The 19,090-nt window shown below is 37.4% G+C and overlaps 2 long non-coding RNA genes across 2 annotated transcripts in view; one reads left to right on the top strand and one right to left on the bottom strand.

Annotated features, from left to right (window-relative positions):
- LOC309855594 overlaps positions 1 to 14,435 on the bottom strand; it is a 35,495-nt gene extending 21,060 nt beyond the window's left edge. Inside the window, exon 1 of the long non-coding RNA XR_014306878.1 lies at positions 14,301 to 14,435. This is a non-coding gene — a long non-coding RNA (uncharacterized lncRNA). The remainder of the gene's footprint in view (positions 1 to 14,300) is intronic.
- The window catches only part of LOC309855593, an 816,759-nt gene that overhangs the window by 100,627 nt on the left and 697,042 nt on the right, over positions 1 to 19,090 (top strand). The window lies entirely within an intron of this gene.

The raw sequence follows: 19,090 nt of genomic DNA on the forward strand, positions 1-19,090 counted from the left end.
ATCTAGGTGATACCTTTTTTTTTTTTAAGATTTTATTTATTTATTTGACAGACAGAGATCACAAGTAGGCAGAGAGGCAGGCAGAGAGAGAGAGAGAGAGAGGGAGGAAGCAGGCTCCCTGATGAGCAGAGAGCCTGATGCGGGGCTCGGTCCCAGGATGCTGGGATCATGACCAGAGCTGAAGGCAGAGGCTTTAACCCACTGAGCCACCCAGGTGCCCCTAGGTGATACCTTTAACATCTACACTTATGAATACCCACACATATTCCATAAATTCTATCGTCCTAATTTTTTAAATTTAGCTACTTCTCTCTGCACCTCCTCTATTCTAATTTAGACAACCATCATCTTTATTATTTATTCTTACCAGCCTCTATTGGTTCCCTCTACGTTCAGTTTGCCTATTTGAATAAACATATTTTTCATTAAAGTGATCTTTCTGAATTCCAAATTTGATCTCACTATTCTGTTGCCTAATTCTTCCAAGGATTCACCTGTACCTAAAAATAAAAAGAAAACAAAACTCCCTTACTATAGTATATTAAGTCCTTCTGTCCTATATTTCCAACCTCATTTCTATAACTCTACACTTCACCACAATTCTCCAACCATGCTGAAGTACTCACATTTCCATGAATGTGTGATGTGTTCTGATATACTGATGAACTTGAGTAAATAATTTATGCTCTTGCAATATTCTTTTCCCACTTTTCATGTGATTAATTTTCTTTCAGCTCCTAATTTGGAATTATCTTCTGGAAAGCCTTCCCAGATTTCTCCCCAAGTCTGGCTTAGGTACCTCTCTGTGCCTTTATAAGATCCTGTGCTTCCTTTATCAACTGGATCATGCACTGGATATTATACTTGGACACATACATTGAATTTTTCTTGATCAAGTGTACATCAAGAGAGATAGAAAAGTTCCTTTCAAGCATTAGATATTCAAAACACATTTGTTTAGTAAATAAATTAAGGAAATGATAGAATACTAGGTGCAAGATAAAATTAATATTGTTAGAAATTAGCAGTCAGCATCCCTATCCACCTTCCACCCAAATAATAACAGGCGAGCCTACTTAAAAGTTTGTCCTGAAAACTTCCATTTCTAGATGAGATGGACTAAATCTACTCCATCCCATTATTCTAAAATTCCTGGATAAAACATATAAAACAAATGTCAGAAGACTCTATTTCTCTTGACCTCATATTGGAATTCAAATTGGCTATCACCAAGGCAATAAGTATGGGTTGGTTTGGGTTAAAGAATGCAGAAGAGCTATTCTTAGAGAAGATTTTATCAACTTCCTGTGTGGAAAAGTTCTTCCACCACAAAACTCTAGACCTTTCCCAAGAAATACTATAGTGTTCCCTAACTGAGCCACTTCAATGGAAATCAGCTCATCTGTAGAGACTAGTTCTCAACCCTTCTGGGAGAACAGAGCTCTGCATGGTCTTAGTGGTACAATGGCCAGTATAAGCATACATTTGAGTACCCCAAGCTCCCTTATACATATAAGCAATGGATGGAATGCTGGTTGAAGGATAAATGGACTCCATGGTGTCATATTGAACACTTTCACATCAGAAGAAATGGCACTCCACTTGGACAATGCGTGAACCAGAAGGTGTACTTAGCGCAGTGTGACCATATGATTACAGTCTTGCCAACCCATAAACACAACAGAATCATCTAAACTCCAGACATTTTTAAACCCACCATGCTGCTTGAAAGCCACTTGATCTCCAACATATACTATTATTGCAATGGAAACATGAGCCATCTTCCCTTATAAACTGTTTAAGACAAGTGAAATCTATAGTGGTTGCCATAAAAGGAATTTCTGGGTATTTACAGCAGATGCCTCTTATAACTATGGCTTTTTTAAAACTAAAATCCTAGCAGAGGACATCAGATATCATGTAGTCATTAGCAAGATCATCACAGGCGAACGTATATCTGTTCCAAGGCTAAAAGTGACCTTAACTATATTTATTCTCAAAGGGAAAGGAATGGATATCAGATGTTTACCTGATTATTGAATGCTTTTTTGATCCATTTCCTGCTGTGTTGATTATTTTTGCTTCAGCAGTATTGCCAGTTTCCTAAAATTTTTTTAAAACCCATGATCTGGCTTCCTGTCAAATCTACAGGCTTCCATTTTTTTTTGCAGCAGTACTCTACCATGCACCTGGTTTCTAAACAGTCACAGTGGGCAACTTCTAATGATTGGGCTATGCTCTGTTAGTTTTCCAAGCAATTTCTATTCTGGTGATTATGTGTTGTAAAAAGGTGCTACAATGGACACGCAATGTAGTTAATAAGTACATAGAACTTAATTGGATTCACTTTGTGTGTGATAATGTTCTAAAAGTAGCAATATTACTTAACTGCCCCCTCCAGATTAACCCAGTAGGCTTAAAATACTCAGTTTTAAGACAAGTACTACTCCCTAAACAGGATACTATTCTTCGTGGCAAATATAAATATGTAGACTACATTCAAGAGTGACCTAAAGTGGAGATGTCATGAACTTTGAGAATGGGGTTCCTTTTGGTTTAGTATTAGCAGATGGTGATACTGCTGATGGATGGCGAGGGAGGATAAGTATTCTAGTTTTCAGTGTACTGTTCTGAATTTTTCATGAATGCCCTACTTTTGGCAGTTTTCATTAGAGTGGTGGAAGATAAAGGTCTTTTATCTGCTAATTATGTGATCACAACCTAAATAGAAAAACCTGACTCTTCAGTCCCTCTCCTAATGAGTGCAGTTTGGAATCTCATTCTGGAAAATACAGAATCACATGGAGGTTCTTTAAATGTTAGGTAGTCCTAAATAAAGGTTCTGAGGTCATTCCTCTTTTGAGTACATAAAATCTTCTTATAACTACTATGTTTTAAAGCATGGTTCATCTTCGTTTTTAATATCTTGAACTGAATGATAATCTGTTTTAGATGAAGAACTGATATCAGCTGGCCAGGTACTGTAATTTATTCTATCATATTACTATATTACATATCAAGTAGGACAGTGAAAATGTTTCCTTGCAAACTTGCAGTTCAGTGTTAGCTCCTATTTTTTTTTATTATGTTCAATTAGCCAATATATTTTTAACCTTAAAAGAGCATTGCAAATCAGTATAAGAATTTTTCTAGAAGCTATTCACAGGACTTTGTTAAAGTTTGCAATTACATTAGCCATTTAGTAATATCTTTCTGTGAAGAAACTTTGCTAAGTTAACCATAACATCCATTGACTGGGTGGAAGGTGAATGGAATATTAGAAATGTATTTCTACACTGTGCTGAATTTCTGTAATTACTATAGATATAGCCCTTATTTTAAAAACTCAATCCCAGGGGGAGGAGTCAAGATAGCAGAGAATAGCAGGCTGAGACTACTTCAGCTAGCGGGAGATCAGCTAGATAGCATATCTAAAGATTGCAAACACCTGAAAATCCATCCGCAGATCGAAGAGAAGAAGAACAGCAATTCTGGAAACAGAAAAACAACCACTATCTGAAAGGTAGGACCGGCGGAGAAGTGAATCCAAAACGACGGAAAGATAGACCCCAGGGGAGGGGCCGGCTTGCAGCAAGGGGCGGAGCAACGGCGCACAAAATCAGGACTTTTAAAAGTCTGTTCCACTGAGGGACATCGCTCCAGAGGCTAAACCGGGGTGAAGCCCACGCAGAGTCAGCGTGGCCTCAGGTCCCGCAGGGTCACAGAAGGATCGGGGGTGTCTGAGTGTCGCAGAGCTTGCGGGTATTGGAACAGGAAAGCCGGCTACAGAGACAGAGCCGACAGTAAGCTCACAGCTCGGTGTTACCTTGAACCGGTCGCAGGCTCAGTGAGCTCAGAGCGTGGCCGGAGGTCAGGCAGACGGGAGTAACTGGGCGCTGTTCTCTGAGGGAGCACTGAGGAGTGGGGACCTGGGCTCTCAGCTCCTCTGGGCCGGAGACCAGGAGGCCGCCATTTGTATTCCCGTCTTCCAGAACTCTACAGAACTCTACGGAAAGCGCTCAGGGAACAAAAGCTCCTGAAAGCAAACCCTAGCGGATTACTCACCCCGGCCCCGGGTAAGGGCGGTGTAATTCCGCCTGGGGCAAGACAATTGAGAATCACTACAACAGGACCCTCCCCCAGAAGATCAACAAGAAATCCAGCCAAGACCAAATTCACCTACCAAGGAGTGCGGTTTCAATACCAAGGAGAGCAGCAGAATTCCAGAGGAGGAGAAAGCCAAGCACGGAACTCATGGCTTTTTCCCTGTGATTTTTTTTAGTCTTGCAGTTAATTTAATTTTTTTTTTCATTTTTTGTTTTTTTTTTTCTCACTTTCGGGTAAAATTTTTTTTTTATTTTTTTAACTGTTACCTTTTTTTAAACGATTTTTTACTAGTTTATCTAATATATATATTTTTTCTTTTTTATATTTTTCTTAGGTGTCTTCCTTTTTTAAATTCTTTTCTTTTCTTTTTTTTCTGTTTTCTTTTTTCATTTTTTTCATTTTTTTTCTTTTTTTTCCTTTCTTCCTTTTTGAACCTCTTTTTATCCCCTTTCTCACCCCTCACGATTTTGGATCTCTTCTAATTTGGTTAAAGCATACTTTCCTGGGGTTGTTGCCACCCTTTTAGTATTTTACTTGCTCCTTCATATACTCTTATCTGGACAAAATGACAAGACGGAAAAATTCAACACAAAAAAAAGAAAAAGAGGCAGTACCAAAGGCTAGGGACCTAATCAATACAGACATTGGTAATATGTCAGATCTAGAGTTCAGAATGACAATTCTCAAGATTGTAGCCGGGCTCGAAAAAGGCATGGAAGATATTAGAGAAACCCTCTTGGGAGATATAAAAGCCCTTTCTGGAGAAATAAAAGAACTAAAATCTAACCAAGTTGAAATCAAAAAATCTATTAATGAGGTGCAATCAAAAATGGAGGCTCTCACTGCTAGGATAAATGAGGCAGAAGAAAGAATTCGTGATATAGAAGACCAAATGACAGAGAATAAAGAAGCTGAGCAAAAGAGGGACAAACAGCTACTGGACCACGAGGGGAGAATTCGAGAGATAAGTGACACCATAAGACGAAACAACATTAGAATAATTGGGATTCCAGAAGAAGAAGAAAGAGAGAGGGGAGCAGAAGGTATACTTGAGAGAATTATTGGGGAAAATTTCCCCAATATGGCAAAGGGAACGAGCATCAAAATTCAGGAGGTTCAGAGAACGCCCCTCAAAATCAATAAGAATAGGCCCACACCCCGTGACCTAATAGTAAAATTTAAAGTCTCAGTGACAAAGAGAAAATCCTGAAAGCAGCCCGGGAAAAGAAGTCTGTAACATACAATGGTAAAAATATTAGATTGGCAGCTGACTTATCCACAGAGACCTGGCAGGCCAGAAAGAGCTGGCATGATATTTTCAGAGCACTAAACGAGAAAAACATGCAGCCAAGAATACTATATCCACCTAGGCTATCATTGAAAATAAAAGGAGAGATTAAAAGCTTCCAGGACAAACAAAAACTGAAAGAATTTGCAAACACCAAACCAGCTCTACAGGAAATATTGAAAGGGGTCCTCTAAGCAAAGAGAGAGCCTACAAGTGGTAGATCATAAAGGAACAGAGACCATATACAGTAACAGTCACCTTACAGGCAATACAATGGCACTAAATTCATATCTCTCAATAGTTACCCTGAATGTTAATGGGCTAAATGTCCCTGTCAAAAGACACAGGGTATCAGAATGGATAAAAAAGCAAAACCCATCTATATGTTGCCTCCAAGAAACTCATTTTAAGCCCGAAGACACCTCCAGATTTAAAGTGAGGGGGTGGAAAAGAATTTACCATGCTAACGGACATCAGAAGAAAGAAGGAGTGGCAATCCTTATATCAGATCAATTAGATTTTAAGCCAAAGACTATAATAAGAGATGAGGAAGGACACTATATCATACTCAAAGGGTCTGTCCAACAAAAAGATTTAACAATTTTAAATATCTATGCCCCCAACGTGGGAGCAGCCAACTATATAAACCAATTAATAACAAAATCAAAGAAACACATCAACAACAATACAATAATAGTAGGGGACTTTAACACTCCCCTCACTGAAATGGACAGGTCATCCAAGCAAAAGATCAGCAAGGAAATAAAGGCCTTAAACAACACACTGGACCAGATGGACATCACAGATATATTCAGAACATTTCATCCCAAAGCAACAGAATACACATTCTTCTCTAGTGCCCATGGAACATTCTCCAGAATAGATCACATACTCGGTCCTAAATCAGGACTCAACCGGTATCAAAAGATTGGGATCATTCCCTGCATATTTTCAGACCACAATGCTCTAAAGCTAGAATTCAACCACAAAAGGAAGTTTGAAAAGAACCCAAGTACATGGAGACTAAACAGCATCCTTCTAAAGAATGAATGGGTCAACCGGGAAATTAAAGAAGAATTGAAAAAAATCATAGAAACAAATGATAATGAAAATACAACAGTTCAAAACCTGTTGGACACAACAAAGGCAGTCATGAGAGGAAAATATATAGCCCTATAAGCCTTTCTCAAGAAATAAGAAAGGTCTCAGGTACACAACCTAACCCTACACCTACAGGAGTTGGAGACAGAACAAGAAAGAAACCCTAAGCCCAGCAGGAGAAGAGAAATCATAAAGATCAGAGCAGAAATCAATGAAATAGAAGCCAAAAAAACAATAGAACAAATCAACGAAAGTAGGAGCTGGTTCTTTGAAAGAATTAATAAAATTGATAAACCCCTGCCCCGACTTATCAAAAAGAAAAGAGAAAGGAACCAAATAAGTAAAATCATGAACGAAAGAGGAGAGATCACAACTAACACCAAAGAAATACAAACTATTATAAGAACATACTATGAGCAACTCTACGGCAATAAATTTGACAATCTGGAAGAAATAGATGCATTCCTAGAAACATATAAACTACCACAACTGAACCAGGAAGAAATAGACAGCCTGAACAGACCCATAACCAGTAAGGAGATTGAAACAGTCATTAAAAATCTCTAAACAAACAAAAAAGCCCAGGGCCAGACGGCTTCCCGGGGGAATTCTATCAAACATTTATAGAAGAACTAATTCCTATTCTCCTGAAACTGTTCCAAAAAATAGAAATGGAAGGAAAACTTCCACATTCATCTTATGAGGCCAGCATCACCTTGATCCCAAAACCAGACAAGAATCCCACCAAAAAAGAGAGCTATAGACCAATATCCTTGATGAACACAGATGCGAAAATACTCAACAAAATACTAGCCAATAGGATTCAACAGTACATTAAAAAGATTATTCACCACGACCAAGTGGGATTTATTCTAGGGCTGCAAGGTTGGTTCAACATCCGCAAATCAGACAATGTGATACAACACATCAATAAAAGAAAGAACAAGAACCATATGATACTCTCAATAGATGCTGAAAAAGCATTTGACAAAGTACAGCATCCCTTCCTGATCAAAACTCTTCAAAGTGTAGGGATAGAGGGCACATACCTCAATATCACCAAAGCCATCTATGAAAAACCCACCGCAAATATCATTCTCAATGGAGAAAAACTGAAAGCTTTTCCGCTAAGGTCAGGAACACGGCAGGGATGTCCATTATCACCACTGCTATTCAACATAGTACTAGAGGTCCTAGCCTCAGCAATCAGACAACAAAAGGAAATTAAAGGCATCCAAATCGGCAAAGAAGCAGTCAAAGTATCACTCTTTGCAGACGATATGATACTATATGTGGAAAACCCAAAAGACTCCACTCCAAAACTCCTAGAACTTATACAGGAATTCAGTAAAGTGTCAGGATATAAAATCAATGCACAGAAATCAGTTGCTTTTCTCTACACCAACAGCAAGACAGAAGAAAGAGATATTAAGGAGTAAATCCCATTTACAATTGCATCCAAAACCATAAGATACCTAGGAATAAACCTAACCAAAGAGGCACAGAATCTATACTCAGAAAACTATAAAGTACTCATGAAAGAAATTGAGGAAGACACAAAGAAATGGAAAAATGTTCCATGCTCCTGGATTGGAAGAATAAATATTGTGAAAATGTCTATGCTACCTAAAGCAATCTACACATTTAATGCAATTCCTATCAAAGTACCATCCATCTTTTTCAAAGAAATGGAACAAATAATTCTAAAATTTATATGGAACTAGAAAAGACCTAGAATACCCAAAGGGATATTAAAAAAGAAAGCCAACGTTGGTGGCATCACAATTCTGGACTTCAAGCTCTAATACAATGCTGTCATCATCAAGACAGCATGGTACTGGCACAAAAACAGACACATAGATCAATGGAACAGAATAGAGAGCCCAGAAATAGACCCTCAACTCTATGGTCAACTAATCTTCAACAAAGCAGGAAAGAATGTCCAATGGAAAAGACAGCCTCTTCAATAAATGGTGATGGGAAAATTGGACAGCCACATGCATAAAAATGAAATTGGACCATTTCCTTACACCACACACAAAAATAGACTCAAAATGGATGAAGGACCTCAATGTGCGAAAGGAATCCATCAAAATCCTTGAGGAGAACACAGGCAGCAACCTCTTCGACATCTGCCACAGCAACATCTTCCTAGGAACAACACAAAAGGCAAGGCAAGCAAGGGCAAAAATGAACTATTGGGATTTCATCAAGATCAAAAGCTTTTGCACAGCAAAGGAAACAGTTAACAAAATCAAAAGACAACTGACAGAATGGGAGAAGATATTTGCAAACGACATATCAGATAAAGGACTAGTTTCCAGAATCTATAAAGAACTTAGCAAACTCATCACCCAAAGAACAAATAATCCAATCAAGAAATGGGCAGAAGACATGAACAGATATTTCTGCAAAGAAGACATCCAGATGGCCAACAGACACATGAAAAAGTGGTCCATATCACTCGGCATCAGGGAAATACAAATCAAAACCACAATGAGATATCACCTCACACCAGTCACAATGGCTAAAATCAACAAGTCAGGAGTTGACAGATGCTGGCGAGGATGCGGAGAAAGGGGAACCCTCCTACACTGTTGGTGGGAATGCAAGCTGGTGCAGCCACTCTGGAAAACAGCATGGAGGTTCCTCAAAATGTTGAAAATAGAACTGCCCTATGACCCAGCAATTGCACTATTGGGTATTTACCCTAAAGATACAAACGTAGTGATCCAAAGGGGCACATGCACCCGAATGTTTATAGCAGCAATGTCCACAATAGCCAAACTATGGAAAGAACCTAGATGTACATCAACAGATGAATGGATCAAGAAGATGTGGTATATATACACAATGGAATACTATGCAGCCATCAAAAAAATGAAATCTTGCCATTTGCGACAACATGGATGGAACTTGAGTGTGTCATGCTTAGCGAAATTAGTCAAGCAGAGAAAGACAACTATCATATGATCTCCCTGATATGAGGAAGTGGTGATGCAACATGGGGGCTTAAGTGGGTAGGAGAAGAATAAATGAAACAAGATGGCATTGGGAGGGAGACAAACCATAAGTGACTCTTAATATCACAAAACAAACTGAGGGTTGCTGGGGGGAGGGGGTTTGGGAGAAGGGGGTGGGATTATGGACATTGGGGAGGGTATGTGCTTTGGTGAGTGCTGTGAAGTGTGTAAACCTGGTGTTCACAGACCTGTACCCTTGGGGATAAAAATATATGTTTATAAAAAAAATAAAAAATTTTTTAAAAGTCCATCCCATACTAAAAACAGGAATGAAAATGAGGTATTTCTAAATATTTTCAAAAGCGGATCACTTTTTTTTTCTTTTGAACATAATAGGAGGAAGAATTACAAAAATTTGTAATTTTGCCTGAAACAGACAAGCCTGTGAATTGTGAATACTTTCAAGCTTGCCTTTGGAATGTGCCTAGAAATGAATTTGGAATTATCATTGTTTTTTTTTTTGTTTTTGTTTTTGTTGCTGTAAATTTGATTCTGGAATTGGATTTGGTGGTGTAAACCATTGCTCACAAATGGCCAAAACTCCTTGTCCTAAAGAATTTTGAGATTGGGGAACCCCTAATTGACCTCCCCTTTATGCCTTGGTTCTATTCTCACTTCCAAGTTGAATAATATTTTTTTTAAAATTTTTTATTGTTTTTGTGTAGTTGGTGCACTGATGCTTAATTTCAGTACCCTTTCCTCTCAGTTGTCAAATTTTAATGAAACCTGTGCCATTTTCTTTGGTAAGGAAAAATAGGTCTTAATGTCTGCCAGCACACAATTTATATGCTTTATTGGCTCCACTAACTTTTGAAAAACTTTAAAACAAGAATAAAGAAATATTAACCTAAAAATTAATATATCTATAAAAATCATATATATATATATATATTCAGTTACTGGAACACTTAAGAAGATGCAAAGATCACCATTACAGGTAACTAAATAAATAAATACAAAGGAAAACATAAAGATGTATTTTTTAAAGGACTTGTATTCTACAGTATGATTGATTTAAAAGAAAATTGCATAAAACATCTATTACTGGGGCACCTCGGTGGCTCAGTGGGTTAAGCCTCTGCCTTTAGCCTAGGTCATGATCCTGGGGTCCTGGGATCGAGCCCCGCGTCAAGCTCTCTGTTCAGCAGGGAGCCTGCTTCCCTTCCTCTCTCTCTACCTGCCTCTCTGCCTACTTGTGATCTCTGTCTGTCAAATAAATAAATAAAATCTTTAAAAAAAAAAAAAGAAACTGATGCTTGGTTTTGGCTCAGGTCCTGAACTCAGGATTGTGAGATCGAGTGCCCATCCAGCTCTGCACTCAGCACAGAGTCCATCTGAGACTCTCTCCCTCTCCCTTTGCACCTTCTCCATCTCTAAAATAAATAAATAAATCTTTTAAAAAATAAAGAATAAATAAAACATCTATTACTAATAATTATAAAATTGTGTTGGTAGGTTTATAATGTATAAAGATATACTATGTAGGGCAATGATAGTACAAAAGCATAGAATGGAACTTTATTGAAGCAAGGTTTTTATACACTATTGAAATCAAATTTATATTAATCTGTGCTAATATTTTTTTTAAAAAAATGTGATTCATCAGTGCATATAATAACCAGTGCTCATTACATCAAGGCCCTCCTTAATGCCCATCAACCAATTATCCCATCCCCCCACCCAATTCCCCTCCAGCCACTCTCAGTTTGTCTCTTATAGTTGAAGAGTTTCTTATGGTTTACCTCTCTCTCTGTTTTTATCATATTTTAATTTTCCTTCCCTTCCCAATGTACAACTGTTTTGTTTGACAAATACCATATGATTTCATTCATACATTAAATTAAAGAAACTAAATTGTTTTAAGGTAAATTGTTAGTTGAAATCCACAAGGAAATTGCTAAGAAAATAAATCTAAAATGGAAGTAAAATAAACAACAAAGGAATTGAAATTGTATACAATAAACTGTTCATGTAACACAGATGAATATAGAAATGGATGACTATGCAATACTGGGTGTTATATGTAAACAATGAATCTTGGAACACTACATCAAAAACTAATGATATATTCTATGGTGACTAAGATAACACAGTAAATTTTTTTAAAGATTTTTCCATTTATTTAACAGAGAGAGATCTCAAGTAGGCAGAGAGACAGGCAGAGAGAGAGGAGGAAGCAGGCTTCTCGCTGAGCAAAGAGCTGGATGCGGGGCTCGATCCCAGGACCCTGGGATCATGACCTGAGCCGAAGGCAGAGGCTTTAACCCACTGAGCCACCCAGGTGCCCCACACAGTAAAAATTTTTAAAAAATAAGTGGATGGCTAGATATCAAAAGAGATTAAGAAAACAAATAGAAAAATAGAAGATACATAATTACATTATATTTAATAACACTGAATACAAATGGATCAAACACTCCAATAACAAAGCAAAGATTGGTAGAGTGGATTAAAATAAAAACTGTACACAAACATATGTTATCTACAGAGACACACATTAGATTTAAAGATACAAATAGATTGATATTATATAACAATTAAAAAGCAATTCAATCAGGGAGACATGGCAATTAAAAGCATACAAATACCTAAGAATACAGCTCTGAAATACATGAGATGAAAATGGATAGAAGTCAAAAAAGAGAGAAATGGACAATTCAGCAATCACAGTTTGAGACTTCAATAGCTTATTTTCAATAATGGGTAAAACAACATGGCAGAATATCAAGCACAGCATTCAAGATTTGAACACTATAAATGAACTAAATCAAATAACAGTAATAGAGTATTCCATCCAATAAAAGCAGAATATATATTCTTATCAAATAAACATGGAACATTCTTCAAGACAGAACATATATTAAGCCATAAAACCCTTGAAAACTTTAAAAGGATTGATGTTACACAAAGTATATTTTCTGACTATGATGAAATGAAATTGGAAATGAATACAAGAAGTACTGTCAGCAAAGTGGTAACAGGGATTTCTAACATTTGTCTCCTCCTAGCAACATCAATTTGAACAAACATTCATAATACCTTCACAAGGACCAAAGATTCAAAGTGAAGGGTTACAACAGCTGAATGAAGCACAGAGATAAGAAAAGACGCATTGTGGAAAGTAGGAATTATAGACTCATACTATTCCCATCACCCCTCCACCAAGAGCCTTAGCAGGCCAGTGCAGAGAGACACCTACCTCACGCAGGAAGGAAAGTGAAGTGAGTGCCCAAATTCAGCACAGACGGTATAGTACCAGGCCAACTCCTGAAGCCTCAGGTGGTTCCCTGAGTGTGCCCACAAAATCAGGCTTCCAGCTCATCCCAGTGTCTTTTGACTTCTGAAGCCTTAGTCAACTCTTGCAACCCCAGGCAGCATATTTGACACTAAGGCACCCAGTGTGATCCTAAAAATCCTGGCCCATATCTTCCATGAAGCCTTCCAGCTCCAGTAACCTCAGGCAGTTTCCATGGCAATAGGCTCCTAGCAAGCATAGGAACCTAAGGACACTAGATCTCTTCAGCACCTGCTGGCTTCAGTGACCACAGGCATCTTCCACAGCTCCAGGCAGTTTCCTTGAACCCAGGGTCCCAGATCGCCCCCACAAACTCAAGCTCCCAGACCAACCAGGCACCAGGTAGCTCCCACAGCTCCAGTAAGTTTTCATGGTACCAGGTTCCTGGTGAGATTTAATAAACCCTGGTGGTCTCTGGTCTACCCCAGTGCCTGCTGCTTCCTGAAGCTCCAAGCAGCTCCTGTGGCCCAGGATTTCAATAAGCTCCTGAAATCTCAGGCTTCTGCTATATCCAAGTACCAGACAACCACCATGACCTAGGGTGTATCCTGTGGCCCAGGCTCACAATAAGCCCCAGTAAACCCATTCCAGTATTGCACCCTGCAGACTCAAATGCTGGGCCCACTCCATGTAACTGATGTTCCCCAGCATGTAACTGATTCTGTGAACCCAGGATCAAGTATCACTCACACTGACATAGAGCCCAAGCCCATCATAATATACTCAAGATCCAAGCTTGCTGCACAGAACCTACAGTCCAGGCCTACCCCACAGACCCAGATGCCAGACTCATTCCCATCTTCCCAAACTTCAAGTTTAACTATCTGCTGACCCAGACCAGACTTGTAAGCTCAAAAACACAAGTAGCTAGGCCACCTATGGACATCATCAGGAAGCCCACTTAGAATATCTGGAGAAACTGAATGTTGAAGAGTTTTGCCTGCCAAAGACAGTCTATAGACAGTCTATAAAGACTAGATGAAGTGCCTACATTCTCAAATGTACAGACACCAACACAAAGCCACAAAGATCATGAACAATCAATGAAACATAACAAAAGGAAACTAATAAAACATCAATGACAGACCTTAAAGAAATGGACATCTATAAACAGTTTAAATAGAATTATAAATAATCTTAGAGAAACACAATAAAACTATAAAAAGACACTAATAGAAAACTAAATGAAATCCTCAAAATAATGCATGAACAAAGGATAATTTCAACAAAGAAATAGGAACCATTACAAAAATAAACAGAAATTCAAGAGATGAAGAATACAAAGAACTGAAGAATTTATAGGGAACTTCAACAACAAACTTAATCAATGAAAAGAATTAGTGAACTAGAATATGCAACATATGAAATCATCCTGGGTAAGGTTTGGATATTCAAGTTCAGAAAGCAAAGAGGTCAGTGAAAATTTCAATCCCAAAAGATCTATTCCAAGACACATTCAAATAAAACAATATAAAATCAGGGGTACCTGGGTGGCTCAGTCATTAAGCATCGTCTTTGGCCCAGGTCATGATCCCCAGGGTCCTGGGATTGAGTCCCGTATTGGGCTCCCTACTCAGCAGAAAGCCTGCTTCTCCCTCTCTCACTCTCTACTTGTGTCTCTCTGTCAAATAAATAAATGAAATCTTTTTTTAAAAAGTTCAAAATCAAAGACAGAGAAAAAATTAAAAGCAGTGAGAGAAATTCTCACATGTAAGGGAACTCCTTTAAGACAGAAACAGTGCTGGGGGAAAAAAAAGAAACAATGTTGAGAGATAAAACTGACAACTAAGAATAATTTGCCTAGCAAATTTATCTTTCAAAACTTTCCCAAATAAACACAAACTAAGGAAGTTCAACACCACTAGCCCTGCCTTACAAGAAATGCTGAAAAGAGTTCTTCAAGCTAAAGTGAAAGGATAATAACTACTGACATGAAAACATTTAAAAATATAAAACACATTGGTAAAGTAAGTATATAGTTAAATTCAGAATACGCTAATACTATAATAGGATGGTATATTAATCATGTATCTCTACTATAAGATTTAAAAACAAAAATATTAAAAATAACTATAGCTACAATAACATCTTAATGGATACACAATACCAAAAGAAGTAAATTATGTCATCAAAAATATGGTGGAGGACAAAAAGATAGTTTTGTAAACAATCACCGTTTAGTGATCATCAGCTTAAAATAGACCATTACATCTATAAGATATTTTATGTAGGCTTCATAATAAATGAAGCAAGAATGTACATTATATATACAAAATCAAAGCATACTAAAATAGAAAATCATCAATGAACAAAGAAAGGCAGTGAAAGTGGAAGGAAAGAAAAAGAGAACTACAAATAAAAGAGGAAAATTATGATATCATTCGTGCTTTTATCAATGATTACCTTAAATATAAATGGATTAAAATCTACAGGGGTGCCTAGGTGGTTCATTTGGTTAAGTGCCTGCCTTCGGCTCAGGTCATGGTCCCAGGGTTCTGGGATCAAGCCCCATGTTGGGCTTTCTGCTCAGCAGGGAGCCTGCTTCTCCCTCCCTCTACCTGTCACTCTCCCTGCTTGCACTCGCTCTCTGTGCCAAAGAAATAAATAAAATCTTTTAAAAAATGGATTAAAATCTCCAATAAAAAGGCATTGACTGGTTGAGTGGATTAAAAAAAAAAAGACTCATCTATATGCTGGCTAAAAGAAACTCACTTCATGAGGATTGCATCGAATGTGTAAATTGCTTTGGGTAGCATAGACATTTAAACTATATTTATACTACTATGTATTTAACCAAAGGATAAAAGCATAGTGATTCAAAGGGGCACATGCACCCCAATGTTTATAGTAGCAATGCCCAGAATGGCCAAAATATGGAAAGAGCCCAGATGTTCATTGACAGATGAATAAATAAAGAAGATATGGTAGATATATGCAATGGAATATTACTCAGACATCAGAAAGAAAGAAATCTTACCATTTGTAATGACATGAATGGAACTAGACAGTATTATGCTAAAAAAATAAGTCAGAGAAAGACAAATACTATGATTTCACTCATATGTAGAATTTAAGAAACAAAACAGTTGAACTTAGGAAAAGGGAAGGGAAAAAAATAAGATAAAAACAGAGAGAAAAGCAAACCTTAAAAGACTCTTAACCATAGGAAACAAACTAAGGGTTGCTAGAGGGGAGGTGGGTTGGTGCATTTGGTAACTGGGTGATGGGCATTAAGGAGACCACTTGATGTAATGAGCCCTGGGTATTATAGCCAACTGATGAATCACTAAACTCTACCTATGAAACTAATAATGTATCATGTGTTAATTATTTGATCTTAAATAAAAAACAATAAATAAAAATAAAAAATTTAAAATATTAATTAATAAAAAAACAAATTTACTTCAGCTCTGAGGACACACATAGGCTATAAGGACACATTTAAGAGAGGAAAAACATATTGCTAGCAACTGGAAAATAAAAGATACATATACTTATATATCACAATATAGATTTTTAGTCAAAAACTGTAACAAGAGGCAAAGATGGTCATATAAACATATAGGCATCAGTTCATCAAAAGACTATAACAACTGTAAATATATAAGCATACAACATTAGAGCACCTAAATGTATTAATCTAATAGTAACAGATATGAAGGAAGAAGTAGAAAACAATCTAATAGTAGAAAGCTTCAATACTCCACTTTCAAAAATAAACAGATCATCCAGAAAGAAAAACAATGAAGAAATGGTGATTTTGAAGTCTACCTTGGATGAAATGGATCAAACAGACATATAGAGAACATTCCACCTAACAGTAATAAAATACACCTTCTTCTCAGCCATACATGGAATATTCTAAAGGATAGAGCATAAGTTAGGTTATAAAACAAGCCTTAGAAAATGTAAGAAGTTTGAATTTACCAAGTATCTCTTAAGACCACATGTTATGAAACTAAAAAAACAGTGCAGGATAAAAGTGGGAAAATTCAGAAATGGGTAGGAATTAAGAGTCTTAAGCAACCAATTCAAAAATTGAATAAAAATGAAAGTAAAAAAATTATTGAAACAACTAAAAATGAAAACAACATACCACAACATATGGAGTACCATTGCATTTCTAGTAGAAACTGCATTTCTAGGAAGAAAGTTTATAGCAATAAACTCCTACATTGAGAAAAGAAATCATGAATAACCTCACATAACACCTCAAGAAACTAAAAAATAAAGAAGAAACTAAATCCAAAGTTAGCAAAAGGAAGTAACAAAGATGAAGTTAAAATAATGAAATAGAGGTAAAAATAGGCAAAACTAAAGAAAGGGCATTTTGTAAAGAAATAAAATTCATAACACTTTAGTTAGAATAGATAAGGAAGAAGAGAGACTAAAATAAATGTAATCAGAAATAAAAGAGAAGACATTACAATTGAACCACTGAAATACAATATTCATAAAAGACTATAAATGATTATACACCAACAAACTGGACAACCTAGAAGATGTGAATAAATTCCTAGATACATAAAACTACCAAGACAGATTCATGTGGAAATAGAAAATCTAAACAGAACAGTAACAAGAAGATAGAATCTTTTAATCAATAATCTGCCAAAATAGAAAAGCCCAGGACCAGATGGTTTCACTAGTGAATCCTACACAGCATGTAAAGAGGAATTAATGACAATCCTTCTAAAACTCTTCTAAAAATTGAAAAGAAGGAATACTTTCAAACTCATTATATGAGTCCAGCATTATCTAGTATCAAAGCCAGATGAGGATACTAAATGAAAAGTATGTATCTCATGAGTATAGATGCAAAAATTCTTAACTGTATACTAGCAAAATGACTTCAACAACACATTAAAAGGATCATAGACCATAATGAAGTGGAATTTATCTCTGGAATGTGGATAGGATTCAACATACACCAAAGCAATAGATGTGATATAACACATTAGTAAAATTTTAAAAAATGATCATCTCAATTGATATAAAAATTATCTAATAAAATTTAACATCTGGGGAGGAGTTAAGATGGCGCAGAAGTAGCAGGCTGAGACTCTTCAGCTAGCAGGAGATCAGCTAGATAGCTTATCTAAAGATTGCAAACACTTGCAAATCCATCTGCAGATAGAAGAGAAGAAGAGCAATTCTAGAAACAGAAAAACAACCACTTTCTGAAAGGTAGGACTGGCAGAGAAGTGAATCCAAAGTGACAGGAAGATAGACCCCAGGGGGAGGGGTTCGCTTCCGGCAAGCTGCGGAGCAAGGGAGCACAAAATCAGGACTTTTAAAAGTCTATTCCCCTGAGGCACATCGCTTCAGAGGCTAAACCAGGGTGAAGCCCAAGCAAGGTCAGCGTGGCCTCAGGTCCCACAGGGTCACAGAAGGATTGGGGGTGTCTGAGTGTCACAGAGCTTGCGGATATTGGAACGGGCAAGCCGGCTACAGAGAAAGAACTGACAGTGAGCTCCCAGCTCGGAGATACCTTGAACAGGTCTCAGGCTCGGTGAGCTCAGTGCAAGGCCAGGGATCAGGAAGAAGGGAGTTACTGGGTGATATTCTCTGAGGGCACACTGAGGAGTGGGGCCCCGGGCTCTCGGCTCCTCCGGGCCGGAGACCAGGAGGCCACCATTTGTATTCCTGTCCTCCAGAACTCTACGGAAAGCGCTCAGGGAACAAAAGCTCCTGAAAGCAAACCAGAGTGGATTACTCAGCACGGCCCCTGGTAAGGGCAGTGCAAATCTGCCTGGGGCAAAGACACTTGAGAATCACTGCAACAGGCCCCTTCCCCTAGAAGATCAACAAGAAATCCAGCCAAGACCAAGTTCACCTACCAAAGAGTGCAGTTTCAATACCAAGGAGAGCAGCAAAATTCCAGAGGAGGAGAAAGCAAAGCACGGAACTCATGGCTTTCTCCCTGTGATTCTTTAGTCTTGCAGTTAATTTAATTTTTTTTCATTTTTTTCTCTTCTTATGCTAAATTTTTTTTAACTTTTACCCTTTTCTTTTTAATGTTTTTTAACTAGTTTATCTAATATATATATATTTTCTTTTCTATAATTTCTTTATTCGTTTTCTATTTTTAATTCTTTTTTCTTTTTTTTACTGTTTTCTTTCTTTCTTTCTGAACTTCTTTTTATCCACTTTCTCACCCCTCACAATTTGGGATCTCTTCTGATTTGGTTAAAACACATTTTTCTGGGGTTGTTGCCACCCTTTTAGTATTTTACTTGCTCCTTCATATACTCTTATCTGGACAAAATGAAAAGG

Source organism: Mustela nivalis (genome assembly GCF_964662115.1).
Source record: "Mustela nivalis genome assembly, chromosome: X".
NCBI classification, from domain to species: Eukaryota; Metazoa; Chordata; class Mammalia; order Carnivora; family Mustelidae; genus Mustela; species Mustela nivalis.